The sequence below is a fragment of the Egretta garzetta genome, unplaced genomic scaffold, assembly GCF_000687185.1.
Source record: "Egretta garzetta isolate BGI_Z169 unplaced genomic scaffold, ASM68718v1 scaffold232, whole genome shotgun sequence".
NCBI lineage: Eukaryota > Metazoa > Chordata > Aves > Pelecaniformes > Ardeidae > Egretta > Egretta garzetta.
The window spans coordinates 137,439-146,862 of NW_009258959.1; the positions used below are offsets into that span (position 1 = coordinate 137,439).

The window sequence follows — 9,424 nt, forward strand, 5'->3', positions numbered from 1 at the left end:
CCCCCCCCCCCCCGACTCCCCCCTCCTCTCAGGCAGTTGTAGGGAGTGATAAGGGCTCCAGACCCCTCCCCAATTCGCATTACCCTTCTCTGGACACACTCCAGCCCCCCCAGGTCCTTCGGGGAGGGAGGGGCCCAACCCTGACCCCAGCATTCGAGGGGCAGCCCCCCCAGTGCCCAGCACAGGGGCACGGTCCCTGCCCTGCTCCTGCTGGCCACACCACTCTCAGTTATCAGGTTTTCCAACCCTGTATTTCAGAGAGCAGATTCAGCTCAGCATCCTACCTCTCCTCAATCACCTTCACAAAGCCCATGGGCAGCGAAAGCTTTATGAAGAGGAGCACCAGGCAAAGCTGACCCCTATTCACAGTCCCTTGTGCCCAGCAGTGGGACCCAAACGTCAAATTGGCATTTAAAGAGCAATATGCTTCCCAGTAAAACTGTCCTGGAGTTGGATTCAAGAGTCATTAAAGCACGTTACAGCAAAGCCACAGCGAAACACAAGATAGTCTCAGTCAACTACCCTCTCTGGCCAGAAATGCAGAAGGACACCCAGGCCCCATCACACCAGGACAGAGACAGCCAAATCCCAGAAAACTTCTTGCAACTTCTGAGAGTTCAAGCCTGACTCAGATTAAAACTTTTTCCAGTGGATTTTTAGCAAAAGTCTCAGTAGGTTGGACTTGGATTGGGGTTAACTTTATCTCCATACAAATCCTCTGGTACTGCAAGGACAAGATGGTTCTGGGCTGGATCACGCAGCAGGACACACACCCAGCAAAAACACAAGCCCTGGAGCAGCACCTGGCTGCTGTGATCTCCTGGGTACCTCTGAACACAAGGACTGCATGAAGCCCATCCTGACCTCCCAATCTCAGTACTGAGTTCTGCTGAAGAGGAGAAACCAGATTCAGCAACCTGAGCAGAGACTCCAGAAGGCTGAGTTGAGACAGACCTCACTGTATTAAAGCATCCCATAACACAGTAGAGATTGGGCTGACAACGTCTGACAACATGGGGCCCAGATCAAGTGGTCCCACTGGCCTTCCTCAGCCCTACCCATCAGCTCATTCAATAAACTGACCAAAGCCAGGACCCAGGGGTTTTCTTTGCTTTTTTTGATTACAACAGACACAAATGCCACATGCAAGCAGGTCAAAGACTCAACCTCCTCCCCACCGCTCAAATCCAGCATCATTCATCAGCCAGACTCTGGCCTGACAACTGCCCCATCCATTCTCTCCAGGAGTACAGCTCCCCTGTAGTATCTGAAGAGCAAGTCCTTGGGCTCAACAAACATGATCCATGGCCAGGTTGTGCTCAGGGATTCAAAGAGCCATAACAAAAGGGATATGGAGGGAGTCAGACATGCTGTTAGTAAAAAAAGAGGGAAGAAAGAAAACAGGGCTCCTCTGAAGTCTTTGTTCATGCCACCACCAAGGGCTTCCTTAGCTCAGCTTCGGTACAGTTAAGTTTTTGCTCTGATATCCCCTCAAGTGTCCCTCTGAAGATGTCAAGTCTTCACTCAATGTGCAAATGACTGTTTTTAAATGCTGTTTCCATGGTAGTTATGAACCAGATGAGTCTTCTCCAGAACTAAGGAAGAAAAAAATTTGCTACACAGACTTGCATTTATAGTCCTGCTCCAGAGGGAGCACGGCCAGGTTCACAAATTACAGCATCTCCCACATCCTTCATTAGCCAACTCTGAGCTTTCTGTTGCAGTATATAGCTCACACACTGGAGATCTGAGTATAATGCAATTAAGCATAGACAGCAAAGAGGGAAATGCCCAAAGCAATGAATTCAAAAAAATATTTACTTAAATTTAAGAGGCACAAAGCCCTTTCGCTGACAAGGACCTCACTGCATATTCAACCTCACAGGAAGCAGTTAAAAGCCTGCAAGCAATAGATGCTGGGCTATAATTTTGCCTTGTCTTTCTAAAGCCCATTTCAAGCCCAGAATAGTCCCTTAAGTCTTTACAAGTTTAAAGGCCAAATACCCACATTTATGTAGGTAAGCCCTCTCACTGCCACAATTTAATTAGGTCAGTTTGGTTTTACACAGGTAGGTGCGTCCACTGCTGGAACCCAATTAGTCTGTCTGAACTGCAAGCAAGTTTTGCTAAGCTCATCTGGAGGTTTCTGTAACCTCTTAAGTCACCTCTGGCAGCTGCTCAGCAGCATTTAGCAATGCTCTGCACATCTGGGTTAAGAAACGAAGAACATCCTAAGGAATTCAAGTTTCAAGTATCATTTTAACCAAAAGAACACAAAAAATAGGTATTGCAGTGCACTGTAGTTTCAACCAGAATAATTAGGCTTTACATTAGCATGCTAACAGCCCTGCCAAGAAGGACCTGGATTTATGGAGGATGTGAGTTTGAATGAGCCAACAGAGTACCCCCACTGTGAATAAGTCAAACCACACACTGAGTGGCCTCAAGAGAAGTGTTGCCAGCAGACCAAGGGAAGTTGCTCTCCCTTCTGCTCAACACTGGTGAGGTGGCACCAGCACCACCGTGCCCTGATTTGGGCCTCCCAGTTCAAGGAGGATGTGCAGAGGGTCCAATGTAGAACTCCCAAACCGAGATGGTGAGGCACCCGGGGAACACAGCTTACTAGGAAAGCTTGAGGAAGTTACAGAATCATAGAATCTTTTAGGTTGGAAAAGACCTTCAAGATCACCAAGCCCAACCGTTCCCCTAACCCTGCCATCCCACCCCTAAACCCTGGCCCTAAGCGCCTCGTCTGCCCGGCTGTTAAATCCCCCCAGGGCTGGGGACTCGACCCCTTCCCTGGGCAGCCCCTTCCAGTGCCTGACAGCCCCAAGGGGAAGGAATTGTTCCCCATGGCCAACCTCACCCTGCCCTGGCACAACTTGACGCCGTTGCCCCTCATCCTGTTGCCCGTTCCCTGGGAGCAGAGACCAACACCCACCATGCTACAACCTCCTGTCAGGTAGCTGTAGAGAGAAGTTGGGCTTGTTTAGTCTCACAGAGAAGAGGCTATGAGATGATCTAGCTGTAGCCTATGCTATCTGACAGACAGTTATGAAGATGATGATACCAAACTTTTTAAGACTGACAGACACTGTCACAAGGGGAAATGGCCCTTAGAGGTTTGGGTTGGAAAAATCTCCTCGCAGAGGGTGGTGCAGTGCTGTAACAAGTCCCAAGGAGGGGGCAAGTCTTCAGTCCTGAGATTTCAAGACCTGGTCTGCTGCTAGTGATAGTCCTCCTTTGAGGGACTGTTTGGACAGATGTCTCCAGTCTTTCTTCACCTGCTGGGGTGGGACAGGTTGAAGAAGTTCAGTGTAGCTGCCTGCACATGATGTGAGGAAGGAGAGCTCACAAGGATGAGCTTTGGAGGGCAGGAGCAAGCTCAGCAGCTCATCACACCAATGCAACCACAATTCTTTATCCCAGTGCCTACAGGGAGCCCCTGCCAGTAGCTTGGTGTGCTAGGTCCTCTACAGAGATGGCGTTTACCCCAAGGAGACCTTCCTGAGAGAGGCTGAGAGAGGTCATGGCTTGCGAATAAATCCATGGGGCAGAGAGAAAGGCAACAGGAACAAGTATCAATGAAACACTGTCCACAAATACAGCCCAGAAGTGACAGCCACTGAGGAACAGCAAAGATGGGGTTTCCAAGAGCCAGGACCCCACTGTATCTCATCAGCAACACACTCGCAGCTCTGTCAGGTCCAAAACAATGTTTCCATCTCCTTTACACTCCATCTGGCTGAAAACTGTTCTGTTTTAGTGGAGCCCACACATCTGCACTGGGAGGAAAGAGGAGGGCCAGGCTCAGCCTGAACGGACCCAGTGGAAATTGTTTCCTCTCTGCCTGTAATTAAAACCTCGCCCCGTGTTATCATGCTCCCTCCCAGCCTTTCCACAGCATTTCAGGCTGCTTTTCAGAAACCCTGCTGTTCTCAACCTCTGGTGCCTGTGCGCGGAGCAGGGATCTAATTGGGGTTACAGCACATCCCAAGCACTGACCCATTTTCAGCGCTGAATGGCAACGCTTGAACAGATGTAGCCCTGCTATTTTGCATCCAGAAAGCCTCTGCCATGACTACTGTGCACAAGAGGGCTTGCTTTTCCAGTGCTGTCAATCCAGAAGTGCCTCTAGCACCCTGTACGCACTGGGTTGCATTGGCAGGGGAAGGGGCTTTGGTCTGCAGGTGATACCTGTGGGCATTTTAAAGGCCAAATACCCCGTGCAACCAGAGCAAACCTGCACATCTCCTCCCATTCCTGCATGAATATTTGGGAACCCAAAAAACTGTGCAGTGCTGTGGCTGCACTGCCCATTCACAGCATTCCCAGGGCTTTGCTTCATCTCCACATGATTTTTTTTTTTTAGCTCTTTCTCAACTTTGAGCTAAGACAGTTTTGGCTTCGCACTGGAGCAGAGTAGGAGCATTCACATCCCTTATTGAAGGTATAAACTGAAAGAAAGAGGAGTTCCAACTCCATTCCTTAAAAAAAAGGCTTTTTTTTCCATGCTATTATTATAAGTAATCAAGAGCAATGGTGATGGTTTCAGTTCTCAGAGTGCAGGTCTGAGCAAAGAGAAAAACCACACGCCTGGAAGGAGACAGGTCTCATCATTAAGTTAGTAAACACCCTCCCTCACACAACCTCAGCATCTGAAGCAAGTGATTTATTTAAGGGATCAACTACCCACTGTGTTTTAAAATAGAGTTTACATATTATCTTTGACAAGAAGATGATGTCAAAGTAGTTTGGTTAGAAGAAAGCCCAAGGTACTGTCAAAATGTTTTAAGATGCTGCTGAGATATTAAAAGGAAGAATAATTTCCAGCACTGGGGGGAGCTGACAATACCCTAAACTCCGCAGAACATCCCACTGGGAAAGCTTGTTTTCAGCTCCTTCCAACTTTGCAAAATTTTCCACACCCATGTCTGCTCCAGGCTGAATTTTTGTCATTTACATTGTGTGGAAAGTTGCAGCCAAATTGCTCTGCCGCTTCCAAAACCAGCCAACCATAGAAACAAACAAACACCAACCAACCAAAAAGCTTCTACGTGATTTCAGCACCATCTTTGCTTTCACATGCTGTTCACTGGGGAGCACACCTACCCCAAGCTCCGTTACACCCACACAACGGAGACCTGAGGACACATTACATCTATCAGTGAAAACAGGCAGAAGCAGCTCTTCTTCAGCCTCATCTCCAGCCTCACTTTCCCTTTATCATCATTAATATGTCCATCTGAAGGACCCAAATGCATCCAAGCCAGTGTCAAACAGCTCTTAAGAGGTGTATGATGACAGCCAAGTTGGTTAAGGGTTTGTCCTTCCGCAATGGGGAAACTCTACTCACCAGTTGATTTCATTGTAGTCATTGTGAACTTCCCACCAGAAGTAAAACCAGACCAGGGTCAGGAAGAAGGACGAGGTGAGGATGAGGAACCAGAGGCGCTCCCACTGTGGATGGAAAGAGAAGTCAATGTTAATACTGTCCCGTTTCAAGGCCAGTGCCCCATCCTCTTCCACATCTCACCTAGAAACAGTTGAGACTGGATGCAGTAACTAGACCTTCCCAAAGGCAGATTTCAGACCCTTCTTCCCTGGGGGAGGTGGGAGATGCAACCCTGGTCCCCAGCTCTGGGCAGAGGGGTCACTTATGTAGGTCCATCTTATGTAGGGCTGGAGCAGCATTTCTACAGCTCTCAGGGCATGTGGAACAAGGGAGTATTTCATAGAATAGAACAGAATAGAATTGTTTAGGTTGGAAAAGCCCAACCATTGACCTAACCCTGCCATCCCACCATTAAACCATGTCCCTAAGCACCTCGTCTGCCCATCTTTTGAATACCTCCAGGGATGCAGAGCTGGGGTTTTTTGGTTGGTTGAGGTTTTGGAGGGGTTGTTGATTTGTTTGCATTTTTTGAGGCAATTGTTTATCTAACTTTTCCATTCACACGTGAGAGCTGCAACTTGGCATCTTACCCCGCCGTGGGTTCAGCCTAAATGACTGAGTAGTTATCACATGGCAAAGACTACGCAGCAGGTTAGGGTTGCTACTACTACACAGACTTACGAACCCTTACTCCTTCCCCAAGGGCACTCAGATCCTGCAGAGCCAAACCACCCATCCACAACATTTATTCCCACCACCACCACATATGTAAGTGTTTTGCAAATAACACACAGCAGGAGGAGAGACCACACCAGCATCAGATGAAAGATATTTGCATCAACACTCAGTTTTGGTGAATGTTTCAATTAATACTCAACTCCCCACCCTCCTCCTGCCCTCTGCGCTGCGCCCCCCCCCCAAATCCCTAAAACATCTGCTCAGTGCCCCGCTCCAATAGCGTCAGTAAAATCCAAAACCACAAGGACATCCATGAAGAGAACAGTGTTGCAAGAAAACCATCCCTAACCAGCACCATTTCCACGTGCTCTGTGTTGGTTTGACTCTGCAGGCATTAAATAGTCCCCATATGTCTCCGTTTCAACTAGCATCCAGTCTGTTTGGAACAAAACACTGAAATAAAGTTCTTATGGAAAATATTCAAACGAATCCTTGCTTCCCAGAACAAGCTGGGATGAAAAACTGAGAAAGTGTATGAGCAACTCCGCTACTATAATTTCCTCCTAGACCTTGAGCACACCGTTCATCTCTCCCAAAAATGCCCTTTTCTCCAGTGAACGGTCTCATGGCTTTTCAATTATGCAAAACAACGTAACCAATATAAACACTGTTTTTGTGATATAAACCCACTACTATTCTTCGCCTTCCCTTTCCATCTTAAGGACCAAAGCTATTTACTTGTGTATTGACTATGTTTCATCATGCATCACCCTGGATACCAGTCTTGTGATACAGCTCTTCCTTGTATGCTCCATCTCATAAAAAGTGCCAAAAAAAAAAAAAAGCAAGCAATAAAAAGGGCTGGAATTATTCAATTTTGCTGTGCCAAAAATGATGTTTGCTGCTAGAAATTCCCAATTCTCGGCCAGGCGTTATGGTTAAAAACCTTTCTTCAACTCGGCTCAAGTTTGTTATCCAACCTCGACCAAACCTCTGTAGCACCAGGTGCCTTATTCCCATGTGGGGCTTTGTGTTCTGGATAAATGGGGCAAAGAGAACCAGAAAGTGGTACAAAGGGACTCCTACAGCGCACCTACTGAGTCCATTCAAACGCACATGGCCAAACTCCTCTGCTTAAAAACTATCATTGACCCACCTCACACACAGGTCTGCACCTACATGGACAGGTGAGCTCCTGCAGGGAAAGCACAGAGGCTCGAATGGGGGTTTTCCCCCCCCACAAAGCACCCCACCTTTGGTAGCAGGATGCCACCCACAGCATCTCCGTCAGCTCCATAGCCAACACCAGCCTTCCCAGTCCCAAAAGCAGCAGCAAGGCTGCAATGTCTCCCTGTGATGAACCTCCTCCACACCAATCACCACTGCACAGCCAAGCCAACCCTTTCCAACCAAGAAGTTTCAGATTAAAATCCACCCATGGAACATCTGGATTATATAAACACCCAAACCAAAATCCAACTCACACCTTCCCTCCATCCCACCAAAATTCCCCAGGAGGAAGCGATTTCTAACCCTTTCAGCAAGCTGACTATTTTCTCCTGGACGCTTTCAGGTCTGCAGATCTCCAAGCTTTCAAACCTCACTTTCCCTATTGTTTTATGGTTTTTTTCCTCTCCATTTGCTTTTAACACCTCTTTGTACCTATCAGCAACACTGCTGAATCGATTAACTGGACGGGTTTTTGCAAGGCAAGTAAGGTTTAAAGTATTCTCAAGTGCTGAGAACCAACATTGCTGCAAAAAAAAAAATAAATATATCCTCCAGCTCTTTAAAGGTCATTATGGGATAAGCTTGGCCAGTATTCATGCACTGGATGACACTGATTTGACAAACAAGCAAGGAAAACATTTCATAGCATGTTTGGGTATTTATATATATATACACATACATTTAAAATATAATATATATGAGGGTTTTTTTCCCCCTCATTTACATGCAACTAGCATAGCCTGTGTCAAGCTCTCCAAAAGCTATTTTTGGTCTGTCCCTGACTGTGCACTTGCCAGATATACTTGCCTGACTGATTTTGTGAAAACCCAGTCAAATTCTTCAAGGGTTGACATATTTCAGTGCATTCAAGCACAGCTCTGGGTGGGCTTTCAGAAGAACAGGGCACATCATCTTCTCCGCACCACCGATACTATTCAGCACGAACTGAACATGAATCTGAACCTACACGAATCTGACCGACATGCACAATATATTGGATTTAGCCTGGGTCCTGTACAACCTCCGTCCAACAGCCCCTCATCAGAAGAGCTTTAGAGGCCCCTACTTTGCAAGCTCCTGCACGCTTTAAAGCAAGGTGAAATCTGCAATGTGCAACAGCTTCAAGCCTCTACTGCCAAAAATAAAGACTGAAAATCATGTCATCCCAATCACTCAATCCTGACCACAAGTAGGTGGAAGAAACAGTGCCAGTTCACCTACAGAAACTCAGGCAGAACCACCAGAAAGTCTGAAGGTGCTTGAAAAAAAGGTCCATGTTTTCAGCTCCATGAGATTTTATAAGAATGTCAGCAGTAACATTTTTGGAAGTTGTTCTAGAAAACCTTCCCTTCACCACCCTTCGCTTTCCGTTTCTCCCTCTTCCCACAGGAATAAGATGGACGTGCTCACTAGTTACCAATTACTCGCACTGAGCTTAAACACGGGCAGCTCACACAGCACTTAGTAGTGTCCTGCAAATGAACTCAACCAAGCACATCTGTATTAGCACCTTCATTCCTATCAGGATGCATTTTGGAAGTAGCTCCCCCTTTTGTCCTGCTTTTCTGTGTTCTGGTTCAAAGCACTAAAGGGCTTTGGGTGAAGCTAAACCAGAAGATGTGCTCTAGGAGTGAACCCAACACACCTGAGCCACCAATGGGTACTCGGTCCATAGGACCAGATTAGAGGTAGTCTTAAGTGACCACACCACCACCTCCAAAATGGTTGGACTGTAACATCAGGGTCTCAGCACTATCTCTTTCCACAAACCTCTTCTCTTGGGCCACACTGCTTGCTAATGCAGATGTGGCCATGGTGTCTTGCAGAACAGCACAAGCCAGTGTTAACTTCATTATACAGACATGTCATTTTAAAGGAAAGCAATAAATGAGGAGTCTCCTTTTTCCTCCAGCACATGCACCACGTGCTTGATTAAGCTCAAAAAAAGCCAGCTGGTAAACGGACTGTCTTTGCAGAGCACACCCACTGAGATGGCCACAGCCCAAAGAAGGGTGGAGAGTCTCTCACCGAAAGTAGGAGAGGTGACTTAGAAGTGAGAATCTTTAAAGGGATCAGGCACAGGTTGAAGATTTGACACCACAGAAGCATTTTCAAAACCAG

The 9,424-nt window shown here is 47.0% G+C and overlaps 1 protein-coding gene across 1 annotated transcript in view; it reads right to left on the reverse strand.

Moving 5' to 3' along the window:
* The window catches only part of LOC104122451 (glycerophosphodiester phosphodiesterase domain-containing protein 5), a 56,752-nt gene extending 51,288 nt beyond the window's left edge, over positions 1-5,464 (reverse strand). The window contains exon 1 of the mRNA XM_035890186.1: positions 5,357-5,464. The gene's annotated coding sequence lies outside the window, so the exon portion shown is untranslated. The remainder of the gene's footprint in view (positions 1-5,356) is intronic.
* Positions 5,465-9,424: the final 3,960 nt, after the last annotated feature.